Source organism: Hemicordylus capensis, chromosome 3 (assembly GCF_027244095.1).
Source record: "Hemicordylus capensis ecotype Gifberg chromosome 3, rHemCap1.1.pri, whole genome shotgun sequence".
In the NCBI taxonomy this organism is placed as follows: domain Eukaryota; kingdom Metazoa; phylum Chordata; class Lepidosauria; order Squamata; family Cordylidae; genus Hemicordylus; species Hemicordylus capensis.
The window spans coordinates 154,130,887-154,143,952 of NC_069659.1; positions in this window are offsets into that span (position 1 = coordinate 154,130,887).

Below are 13,066 nucleotides of genomic sequence, written 5' to 3' on the forward strand. Positions count from 1 at the left end.
GCCCATTGGCTTTCATATATAGTTTTGTATGTCAGTCTTCTATGTAGTTATATGTTATCATGAATTATTACAGACTATGCTCAGCTATGCCATGGCTTGAAGGCTTGTTCAATAAAGTATATTGAACATCAGATAGTGTTATATTCAAGAATTGCATGGACCAGCTTTCAGTGGAGCAAGCTTCTTTAGCACTTTATTCTCCACATGCCTATGAAGTGTTGAACCCCAGCTGAAAGGTGGTGGGTTGGTTTTTTTTGCACATATACTTAAATGGGTGACAGGTTTTTTTCCAACTGTAAAGTAGTTCATTTCAGTGCTGTCCACACTACCAGCACAGTTAGCACTGTGAACAATACTGAAGTGAACTTATTTCATTGCACCCACACCAATGAAGACATGAGGCTTGAATTGGAGGAAACTGCCACAACTTTATTTAACAGCCAAATTCATAACAGCAAAAGGATTGGCTCTCCATCCCCCTACAGTCCATTACATCAGGTGATTACAAGCCAGCTCAGAGCAGCTTTACAGCCTAATGCTGACTGGGCAAACAAAGGGGTCAGGCCTCTACACGAAACATAATCCACACACCACCAAGCCCGCAGCCAGCATTCTCTGTGCCATACAGAACCTAGGGATTGATGACTCCACACCAGATGCTCACCAATACAGTACCTTCCCTTCCCAAATGCCACATTGTACCTACAGTTGTAACCAGGAAATAAACCTCACTATGGAGAATAGTGTGAGGTAGGGGGGGAAAGACCCCCATCACCTATCAATGGAAGCCAAAAGATTTGTACTCAGCCCCCAAATGGGCAACCATCCAAAAGCCACCCTATGCTCTTGGGTGAAGGGGAAGAGTTGCTTCTAAAATGCTGACTGAGAATCCATGCGAGCTCTCAACTCTGCCCACCTAGGTTTCCCAGCCAATCAGCTTGCTCCAGATGCCTCATGTTTTATTAAGAAGATAGGGTGGGGCAATGAAGCCACACTCAGGAAATGCCTTGGTGGTTGGCTGCATTGCTGAAGTATCTATTAGAATTGAAGACTGATTTTTGAAATTATAGGTGCCAATGTACCCTATGTATCCTAAACCCATACATACATCCTTGAAAAATGTATCCAAAATCATTTCAGCTTCCCTTGATGTTCTTCAAATGTTTTGCCTGAGGAACCTCCACATTCACTTTGAATTTCTGTTTTGGTGAGGTGTTATCTTTGACAATCTACGAATATACAGAACTCTCCTGAGAAATTTTGCTAGACTTTTCAAAATGCTTTAATTTCCCTTGATGTTCCTCAGGTGTTTTGCCTAAGATAGAACCTGCAGCTTCTTTTCAAAAAATGTCCTTCGGCAAAATTTTAGTGTCAACCCTGAAATAAAATGTTGTGCTGCAGTTAAGCAAGGCAGATTGGATTTTACACTAGGATTACTCTGCATTTGGGCCTTCTCTATGTCTGCATCTAGCAACTGAAGCTATGAGGGGTTGGTTACTGATGTTCAGGGGCAGAGTCACCATTGTGCAGATGGGTCCAAAGAAACCAGTTGCCACTCCCTCTGGAGCCGTCCCACCCAACCTAGCCATGCGCACAGCATCTGATGTCAGACACAGGGGGCACAAACATATGTGGAAACAGGGCCCTGGGGCCCCATTTGGAAGGTGCTAAAGCCAGCACTGGGTTTCCAGGCTGTCTGGGAACACATTTCCCTGCCTCGAAAGGCAGGGGGACACATTCCCAGCCTAGCTGGGAACACATCTCTCTGCCTTTCGAGGTGGGGAAAGGTGCTCCCAGACAACCTGGAAACCCAGCACTGGCTGAAACACCTTGCAAATGGGACCGCATGGCCCCATTTCCACATATGGCCATACTCCCAGGGTTTCTGACATCAGATGCTGGGTGCATGGCTAGGGCACCTAGCGGCCACCACAGGAGGGTTGCACCCATGCTGCTGCCAGCTTCCTATGCACCTGCTGATGCTGGTCAATACAGAACAACTCCAAACAGATGCAGGTGTTCATCCAGGTACACATCTGCACCATGACATCTGGATGGCTGCTCTTTCCCCCAGTGTAGATAGGGGTATGTTTCCCTAGCTGTTTTGTCAAGCCGGTTGGAGTGTCCATTCTGATCTGCTGTCTGAATCTGCACATCATTATTACAGTATAGGCAATATGTTACTAGGCACGCATTGTCACTGTCTATCACTGGATCCGTCCCTACCAGCTGCTTATTAACCCCTCTCTTTTTGCCATCTTGGGTGTGTGTGGGTGTTAAGTGAACTGTTCTGGGGTGATTGGCGAACACCCCTAAATCCCTAAATGTGTTCAGGGTTTGTGTGGGGAATTAGCAAGCTGGGGTGGAGCAATCCCATGTCAGAATAATGTTCCATTCATTCATTCATTCATTCAATTTTTATATGAAAAATGTTTTGGCAAAGTTCTAGTCCCAGGGACTGACAGAGAGTTTGGAATTAAAAACAAAGGAAGGTTTTATTTAGGGTTCAGGGGTACAGTGGAATGAGAGAGTTGATTAAAACAATATTAGTCCTAAAAATATGTTACAAAGATTAACCAGATACTTGCAAAGAGGCAATTTAGTTTAGTGTCTGAATTAAATGACTTCCAGGCTGGCTAGAGAAAATAAGACTTTAGAGAAACAGGTTTTGGGATTTAAGAAAAGAGTGGGGATAGGGAGAGCCCAGAGGGGTGCAGTGACTATCATACAACCTCAGCCTTCCTTTAGTGGTGATTGGACCCTTGCGACTCAGGCGCAACCAAAGGAACTCTTTCCTCAGGGCTGGAACCAGGCGATGAAGAACCAAAAGCACCTCGGGGGTTAGGCAGCAAGGGTAAATCCAAAAGGTGTCTATTTTCGTGTAGCTAGCTTCTCGTAGCAGTGAGGGGAGCTGGATAGATCAGGCCAGCGAGGAAGGTCAATCTGGAGGTTGGAAGCATGAATGGTGTGATGATCAAGACATGGCCCGGAGTAGTGGTGGATGTCAAATCAATTGCCCATGCAGTGGGTGACTCCACAGTGTAAAGACCAAATGAAGCACACTGGTTCAAGAAGGCCCCAAATGGACCTGAGCCCAAATACCAGCTGCTCCTTCTTCCTGGAGAGGGAAATTTTGGTGGATCTTTAAAAGATCCATTGTCTTTGTTTGCTGTGCTTGAGTAAAACACAATGGCATAAATGGTCAAGAACAGCCTGTATGTAAATGAACTAAATGAATGTGCAAGGACGATATATGTTAGGTTGGAAGAACCCAGTAAGTCAATCAGTATTTTTTAATGAGTGTACCTCTGAGTTCCTATTGCCCACTTCGCTCTTTTGTGATGGGGAAGGGAGTTGCATTCAGAGTGCCTTATCTGACTTTTCCTGCTGAGGTGGTTAGTGTTAACTTGTATGAGGCAGCTGCAAAGAAGGGGAGGCAAAGGGTCGATCTTTGGACAGAAAGAACTTGAGCATGGAGCTAAATTGAAAATTAACTCAAGTCTACTTATACATTCCCTAATATAGCAAAAGGTGAGAGGCTAATCCCCTTTCAATTTGCTTGGCAGCTGTTTGAATATGGGGGCAACGGTCCGACTGCCTGCTATGTGACCTGTCCCCAACAAATGGGGAGCCCACAATCCCGTGAGACTCCTGAGCATGTTAAGAGTGGGAGCTACAAGCCTGTATTCCCAAACATAAGCAGAGAGGCTTCTTGGAGCCCTCAGAATAGCAGTGCTGGCAACATGGGGGGAGCATGGCTAGTGGGCACGATCCTGCTCCGCCTCTGCATATTTAGGGTACACAGGGGAGGAATGTGAATTTACAGCTTTGATTCTTTGAAGCTTGTAGCTCTGCTTCTGGAAGAGGGGGGAATAAGTGCTCTTTCCCTTTGCAACTTTTAAATATATTTTAATTCACATTGAGCTTTCAGGACAGAGCAAAATAAAAATCCAAACTAACGTATGTTAGTTAGAGACATACATTTTGGGCGGTATAAGAATATGTAATTAAAATAAATAATTATAAATAATTATTCCTGATTTATATTTGATTAGAAACGATAACTAAACCAGGCCATGTTTATCTATCTATTTTGACCTCTGCATACCTTAAATGGGGATAATGAAATCTATCCAACTTTCTCACACACACACACACACACTTACACTTGCAGTGAAGTAGCTTAGTTGCTCTGTACCCAGCTTGGTTGTAAAACTGGCTGCTAGAGAAATCACCCTTTGATTGTATATTGAGCAAATTTGTTTTGAAAGTAATCTAACTCCAATAAAAATGGTGCTCTTATGATGACACTTTTATAGATTTGATTTTCTGAATGGAAGTGCACTTGGAATTCCCATGAAATCGCAGGAATGCAGCAACATTTGTGTTTTACTGCAAAAACAACTGATTCAGCAGTGCAGTCAGACAACAATAGAAATATGCCTGCTTTCATGAAGCAATAAATTGGCTCCCCAGTGGCTGTACCATACTTGCAAATACCCAGAAGAAGAAGTTATTTTAGGGGGAAAGAAATCCTGGAGGCAATTGTGTGTGATTTCATTTAAGAGGACAATTTGGTTTTGATGAGATAACATTTTGCATGTACAGACCAATTAAAAGCATCAATATAGCATGGATGTGAGATATCAAAGGAAAAGTCTATTTTTTTTCCTAATTCACACACAAGCCTCTTCATGAGGCCGCATATGTAAAGGACTACTGGTCTGCCTCTACAAGCTTCCAGAAGAAGGAAGGGATTTCATTCTCAAGAGTCAGAAACCTTCATTCCTTGAGAGAGCTTCTACCACTCATACCCTCTAGCACTGCTTTGTCTGAATTTATGAATCTGTTGCCACCACTGGACACATGGTCCCAGGCTTCAAGAAGCCTTTTGTTACAGCTTAGAGCTCTATTTCACCACCCACCCACCCCTGCATTGTTCTCCTGCTCTGGCAACATCTGTCTTCTACTTCAGGTGAAGCAAATTTTCAGATGTGTAAGGCAGGGGAGGAGAGGACCACAGACTGCAGTCAAAATTTACTAAATGCCTAGGATCATATATGAGAGAGGCAGATCACTGAATAAGAACCGAGGTAAAGGTCTAGAAACTTCCTCAATGATGCCTGTTTTGACTTCCAGAAGAAGAAATATCAAACCCTTCTTCTTTGATGTCTGTACAAACATGTGAAGTTCTGTACACATATGGAGGCTCTACACAGGATCCATGTGTAGAGCCTGCAGGGCTGCTGCGGGGAGAGTCTACTCTCTGCACAGACGATCGAACCTTGAGCCATGGGCGGCCAGATTGGCTGCCCACACGACTACTGGCTCCGTAACGGAGCCGGTGGGGGTTTCAGGGATCGGGGCCGCCTGGCTCTTGTAAGTTCCAGGATGCCCACGCAAGCATGGGGGCATTCTGGAGAGACCTCCCAAGGCTGGGAGGCCTACTCATGTGTTGCCGTGCACTGTGACAGCACACGAGCAAAAAAACAAGGATAATGGAGTGAGTGCACTCACTCAGTTGAGCTTGTTTAAGGGGAGGGGGATTTAGGTGGGCTGGATGCCTTAGAACCACTGGGCTCGCAGGCAAGCCCAGTGGTTCTGACGATCACTAGATACTGACCACATACCCACTCCGGAACTGAGTTTCTCAGGCTTGGAGAATGAAGAACTCGACCAATTTGAGATGATGAGGGAAAATGTTTGAAATTGTCTTGAGAAACTAAAAATTAACAAATATCTAGGGCCAGATGGCATCCACCCAAGAGTTCTGAAGGAACTTAAATTTGAAACTGGTGATCTCTTGGCAAAAATATGTAACCTGTCCCTACAGTCAGGCTCTGTACCAGAGGACTGGAAAGTAGCTAATGTAACTCTGATTTTCAAAATGGGATCCATGGAGGATCCAGGAACCTACATCCCAGTTAGCATAACATCTGTGCCTGCTAAATTGATGGAAAGCATTCTTAAGGACAATATTATTAAGCATATAGAAGAACAGGCCTTGTTGAAGGAGAACCAGCATGGCTTCTGTAACGGCAAGTCTTGCTTCACTAACCTTTTGAAGTTCTTTGAGAGTGCCATCAGACATATGGAAAAAGATAATCCAGTTGACATAGAGCCCTTACTCATGACCAGTGAGAAAGAGCAATAGGGTTAGCAGTATTGTTTCCTCTAACAGGGATTCTGAGATGTTGTTGACTACAACATCTGGGAATCCCTGTTAGAGGCAACACTAGTTAGCGAGGAGGAAGCCCTGAAGAACTTACCTCGCTCCCTGCACATGAGCAGCTCCCTCTCCTTGGGTGGGCAAATTGCCTGCCCAGATGAACACTGGCTGCTTCCAGAAATATCGAGGGTCAGGGTGCCAGGACGCGTTGCTCCGCAACACCTTGCCCCTCAGAGCTCCAAAAATACACTACGTGAGTGTTCAGTGCATTATAGGGATCCCCCTCCCCACCCTGGGTCTGCTAGCCATGGATGTTTGCAGCTGTGGATGACAGATGATCCGAAAAATTAGGTTAAGGGAGCACTTGCTCCCTTAATCTCATCTTAGAGGGAGGCTCCATAGGTGGATTTGCTGCCATGGTGCTGCCGGGATTGAGCCCTACCCTGGCGGTACATTCACATGTGCAAAACCAGGCTGGGCTTCCTTAATAAAAGCTTTATAAATGCCCAGCATATAAATGCTTGTTGTGCTGCTGTTAGCTGTATCAAGAGGCCCAAATGAGGAGATTCTTCCATCTCAGCAGTACTTATTGCAATGGATGCCCTCTCTAAGCAGCAGAGTTGCCACCTTAGTTCATTCCTTTAGGCAACTCCTCCTCTGAACTCCTCCCTGCTTCAGTAGTTCTACCAAGCAACTCACTTGCATGCCAATATTGACCACCAAGTTTCATCCAGTGACTATTTTCATGCCCATTGCTACCATCATTATGCTGTTTTCTAAAAAGACTTCTCTGCTTCTTCATAGTCATTTCTCATCTCACATACTTCCTCTGCCTTACTAATAAAATCAACAAAAACATTTGCACCTTGTTGAGATATGAATAGGATAGTTCTCTCAAACTCACTGAGTATTCGTTATTTATATGTAGTCATGAGTGGCTCCCCCATGAGGCAAGGTGAGGCTTAAGTTTACAGCTCCATTGCCTGCTGCCCCTGCCTCACTTCTGCCCCTGCTGTATCTGTTGCTGTACAGATCTTCTTTTAAGGCATAGTGCTGTTCTCTTGTTGACTCTTGTGCTATTCTCTTTAAACTTTGATGTTTTAACAATTATCATTATAAATGCCTCATTCAAGGGCATAGATAGGCATTCTCAGTGGCGCCTGTACAGTCTCCTTCCTTTTGAGCTTACCAAACTCTAGATAGCTCTAAGTATTTATTTATTTTTAATTTGGACAAATGCTTTGAAGATAAGGATAAGCAAAGGTTCCATGTGACATAAGCAGCAAGTCTTTTTTTCTGGGTATCTGTTTCAGTTAACAAGCTAACTGTTTTGTGTACCCAACAGGTTGTTTGTTTGTTCTTCAAAGGCATCTTGTGGTTGAATTTAAGGATGGTTGTGAAGAGGTCCTGGAAATCAAATGATAAGCTTTCCCAGTTCTCTCTAAGAGAATATAAACCAAAGGCATCCATAACAGCCGTGGTTTCTCAAGACCTCCACGTGCCTGAGGCAAGGTGCAAAATACCTCCCCCTTGTGCACACAACCCACCCCCTTTATTTTAAAGTGGAGGCAAGACAGCGTCTTGCCACCCTGCTGCCACTACAATAATTTTCTGCCTAAGGCAATTATCTCATGTCACCAGATTGAAGTCCCCCCCCCCCCCCGCAGAGAGTCATATCTCTATCTTAGGGATGTGCAAAATGGTCCAAATTTGAACTGGTTCAGTTTGAAGATTCGAACTCTGATCAAACCAGCCATTGAAAATGCAGAGCCGGTCTGAGTTCAAACTGAACAGAACTCAGTTCGAATCCACTCATGCCTCCATTTTGCAAAGCGGTGGCCATTTTGTGACACATATGTCGCTTTAATTGATTGGGTGAGCTGCCACTTCTCTGACTGACCAGATGTGTCTGGCCGTTCAGTTGGTTCAACACTGTTGTCACTCAGGGACAACTGTCACCCCATTGGCCAGAGGGGAGGGACAAGGGGGGGAGCTCCAAAAGGTGGGTGTTAAAGGACAAGTTATATTTAAGGCCACCCTGGCCTAGCAAAATCACTCTGCTGACAGACTGGAGGAGCTGCTGGTACCTGCCTGGCAGTGAAGTTCTGGTCTCACAGAAGTTGGTCTCTGAGTCATCCCTTGCCCTGTCTCCCCTCACCCCTACGCCTCTTTTAAAATGATTTATTCCTGGCTGGCTGTCCTTTTTAAAAAATCTTTTTTACCTGCAGTGAGTGAGTGGGTCCTTTTCATCCTGCAGATAGCCTAGCTAGCAAGCCAGGCCATACGCCCATTTTGGGGGGGAAAAAACCCCTTCTCTGGCTGATTTTTTGCTGGGTTGATTTTTTGCTTTTTTTGTGTCCCGACATTTTTTGCAGTCAGACAGCAGGTTGTCCTCTCTCTGGCCTGTCTGTTACTGGGCCATTGGCCTATTTTCCGATATATATTTTGTGGATTTTGAATTATTATTTTTTAGCAGGTGCTTCCAGGTTTTTTTTTAAGCACACTGCACATGCTCCCCTCAACCAGAAGCAGCTGAGTCGGGTGGGGGGAGTATTTTTAGCCTTGTCCTTTTGGCATTTTAATTTAATTTCTCTTCCCCCCCCCCACTTTTTTTTGGTTGCAAGCTGCCCTTCTGTGCAGGTGTTGTGCAGAATCCAATGTGTAGTGACCACCAGGGGCATAGCAAGGTTGGAATGGGCCAAGATGAGATTTTAAAATGGGCCCCCAGCCCCTCAAAGTCCAGGGCGTCCACACATCCCAGGCCCCCAAGGATTTAAGTTTGATATTTCAAAGTAAGTATGCTGCCTGGAAATATATTTCACTGAATACACACACACATACTTCACAATATGTAGTGATATACATTGAGTACTATATATTTGTGCTACTTTTAATGCCTAGACCATACTAGCAACGCTAATTATTAAAATGGCCCCTTTACTGCAGATTAGCAAAGGAGACTTTCAACTATGCAGGGTGAGCCTATGTTTGTTTTCTCAGAATTCTGAACAAATTCAGTAAAGTGTTATTCCAGGTTTTTCACAGGAGTCTTTTAAAGCCCTTTAAGACACATCTCCTCTAGAATGGAGGTGCTGCATTCACATGTTGGCCAGATTTACCCTGAAGTCCCTGCAAGTTATTGGAGAGCAGTTCACACACAAGAAAAATAAAATAAAATAAAAGCACAAGACATGCTTCACAGTTCTCACTCAGACCTTCTGGGTTGCAAAACAACTTGAACATAAGTGCATTTCTGAATGAATGAATGAATGAATAAATAAATATTTGTTCCAGGAGTTTTGTAATTTTCTGCCATGAAACAAACTTATAGGCCTTTTTAGATAGTTTTTATTTTTAAAGCCAGCAAATTTTTCAATCTGTTTTAAACTAAATATTCAGAGACTTCTCAGTTTCCCTCCCACTGCCCTATCAAAGCCCTATGGCAAACAGATCCCTATATACCCGGGGTGGGGGTAACCACAAAAAGGAATTCACAGTCTACCTGGCAAAAGCTGTGCTGGATGGTCTGGGCAGAGGGTCTTCTGCTGCAGAGAACTCTGCCTGCCTCCTTCCTGGCTTGCTTGGGGACTGCCAAGTTCAGGTTTCAGGGAGGCCTACTCGGAGGCCTCTCTGGATGCCCCGCCCACCCGCCGATCAGCTGAGAGGCAGGGAGAGAAGAGCTCTGCAGTTTGCAGGCCTTGCTGATCCTAGGCCGGAGCCAGAGGGCAAGGCAAGCAGGATGGCAAGTGGCTGAGAGGCCCTGGGGCTGGGCAGGTGGGCAATGGGGTGGGGGTGGGAGGAACTAGCGTGGCGCCCCCTCCTCAGTGGCACCTAGGGCACGTGCCCTGGCTCCCCCCCCCCCAGTTCTGCCTATGAGTGCAGATTGTCCTACCCAGAGGAGCCTGCTGTTCCTGCTGCACCGCCACAGCCACCACCACACTGTGGCACCTGGGTACTGGGAGGGAGCACTCAGCTGCCAGAAAAGCTGATGTTTCTGTGGTGGGGGTGGAGGGCGAAGGGGGTGGAGGGCGATGATAGCCAGACTGTCCATCTCTCATTTGCCCCCCTCAACACTCATTTTGCCACTCAGTGAGACCCCTGTTGTCCAAGTCATCCAGTCTGCTTCTGGGTCCTCTGGGACTGAGTCAGACTCCGAGGAGGGGTCTGCTGCTGTGTAGGAGGAGGACCCTCCTCAGCCTCAGCCTGGCCCTTTCCAGATGGAGAGCAGTGTGGTGAGTGGTGGCATCAGGCAGCCAACAGCCCCAATAGAGCCATGTCTACCAAAGCAGTCCAAGATGCCCAAGATTCTGAGACCTCAAGCAACATTTGGAAGCACTTTGAGATCACTTCCTGTGTCCACTTCAAGGCACAGGTCAGTAGGTGGGTGGGAGTGAAGCATCTGGGTATGATATTGGTGTGGAGACACCTCTGGCACCATTACCCAGATGTTTTTCCATTGCTGACAGCACTAGTTCATGCAGTACTGTACCTGTGGCTAGCACTGGCAAGGCACCATTTGCATCTGCTTCTTTGCTGAAGCTGGATGCTGGCTGTCAAGCATTGGGCACAGGCATTGGGCAGAAAGTGCCATGATCAGACTGACCCACATCTCATTATGTCCAAGGTACTTTTGCCCCATGCTGACTCTGCTGAGTGGTGCTCTTATCTCTCTGATCTTCATGAGCATTGTCTGGACTGCTGAGAACAAGGCCCCCATGTGGCACATCCAGCAGAGTTTTCCTGGCACCAGCCTCTTTGTTGTCCTGTACTCTGTGAACTTCCTAGTGTCTCTCTTTGAAGGCTGTGCCATGTTCTTGGTTTTCATCACCCTGCCCATAATACGTGAGACCAAAAATGGGAATGGATGTGGGCAGGTAGGTGGGGAAGGGTGTAACTAGTTGGTATGGCATTGATGCCTTGAGGATATATGATTGTTCCATTTGGGTTGCTGGGGTTCCCTCACTCTTTCTGAGCACTCGTGTCACAGTCTGGCACTAGTGCTGTTGACACACCCACACACGCACCCCACTGGCAACATCCATAATGCTGAACAACTGGTGCCTCTGGTCAGCAGTACACGGGGGCCATGGGGTACAGCATGTACACACACGGCTGGGGGGGGGAAGGAGGTTGGGCCTGTAAATGTGTAAATATTTGTTGTATATATTTTGTTTGTTCCTTCCTTCTAGCACCCACACACATACATGCATGCACCATAAATGCACACACCACCAGTGATGAGTCAGTGGTCTGGTGCCACCATGTGTCTGTGAGCTTTGCTATGCAGGCTCTCAGCCAAGCTGTGGTGGCCCTGCCAATCTGAGGTGGAATTTTCATTATTTGCATGAAGACAAGAAAAGAACACTTCTCAAGGTGAATTATTTTAAATGTTTTTTAAATGTCTAAACGGTGGGTTTTAAAAATTGATTTCTTTTATATGCTCATTGTGTGCTTGTTTCTAAATTCTGTTTTTTAAAAAATGCTTGTGTTTAAATGCCTTCTTTGAAGTTTATGTTACTTGGTGGTTTTTAGGTAGGTTTGTGGTTTGTTCTGAGGTATCTTCTCTGTAGTTAGGTTTGTTCTGGCTTGCTGAGTCTAGCAGGTTTGTGGTCTTTGTTGTAGTTTCCTGTTAGTTTGGTTTCTGTTTCTTGTTGTATTGGTTGGTTAAGGTTTGTGGTCTGTAGTTAGGTTTGTGTTTCCTTTTTGTTTGCGGTGTCTGTAGTCAGTTTCTTTTTTTGCTGAGTCAAGGTCTATTCTATATTTTAATTTGTAGTTTGTACTCTTTGTTCAGTTGTGCAAATTTGTGTTTGGTGTTTTGGCTTGCAGCACTCCTGGGGCACAAAATCAGGTTGGGTGGTAAGTGCCCTTGGGTGCTAACTACCACCCAACCCCCAACGCAAATGGGCACTTGGGCCAGTTCTCCATTTATTTTTTCAGGAATTTTTGAGTTCTTGGCTTCTTTGGTGTGTTATGACTGTCCTCACAATGAATCCCTATGAAGAACTTATATAGCAACCATAAATTTACACAGCATTTGCCAACACATGTGCCCCTTCATGCACCCTGGCTGAGGCAACTGCCTCACCCTGTCTCATGGAAGGGTCACCACTTATCAGACAACACAATTTGCAAATAGAAAGCATCTGAGTGCCCTGGATATTTGACAGCAATGGTAAGATTAATCAAGCCCAAGCATCTCTACAACATGAACAGTACAATGAAACATGAGTAGAAGATTCAACAGCCCCAGCTCCACATGGGCAAACCCTGGCCCCATAAGGAACCTTCTTGAATTTGCCTTCAAGTACAGCTGTAGGTAACATATTACATCTAACTAATGTAAAGGCACTTCTTAGCTTGGGATCCAAGATGGAATATAGATAACTTGCATGTCTCAGCAGAGGAGAACCACTGCTAAGAAAAACATCTCTTGGTAAGCTGGCTATATCCTCTTGGAGATCTAAATCTATCAAATGTTGCACCAATATTCTCCTGGCTTTTTCATAGCTCATTAACAATAAAACCTCGCTTGAAAACACAATATAGGGCAGCTTAAGCTCCAGAGCTTTTTTCCAACTTGACTTAAAGTTATCAACTAGTATCAGTGTAGCTAGGCCAGCTGAGGAAAAGTGAAGTTTAAACCAAAACACAAATGTTCATTTCCAAATCTTAGTCTCCATTTTAAGAAATCCCACCTCTCTGCGTAATACTGACAAGGGGACACATTGCACTACCTAAAAGATGTTCCTTAAGCATCTCGTTTGTATCTTTTCAATGTACAACCGTGATTGTACTGTGTACATTTCCATATTTTTGTTTGTTTTATGGGCGGGGGGATTCTTCTAGCCCTCTGGCAAAATTTAATCCTCCAGATTAAATCCTCCAAACAGTCTCCAG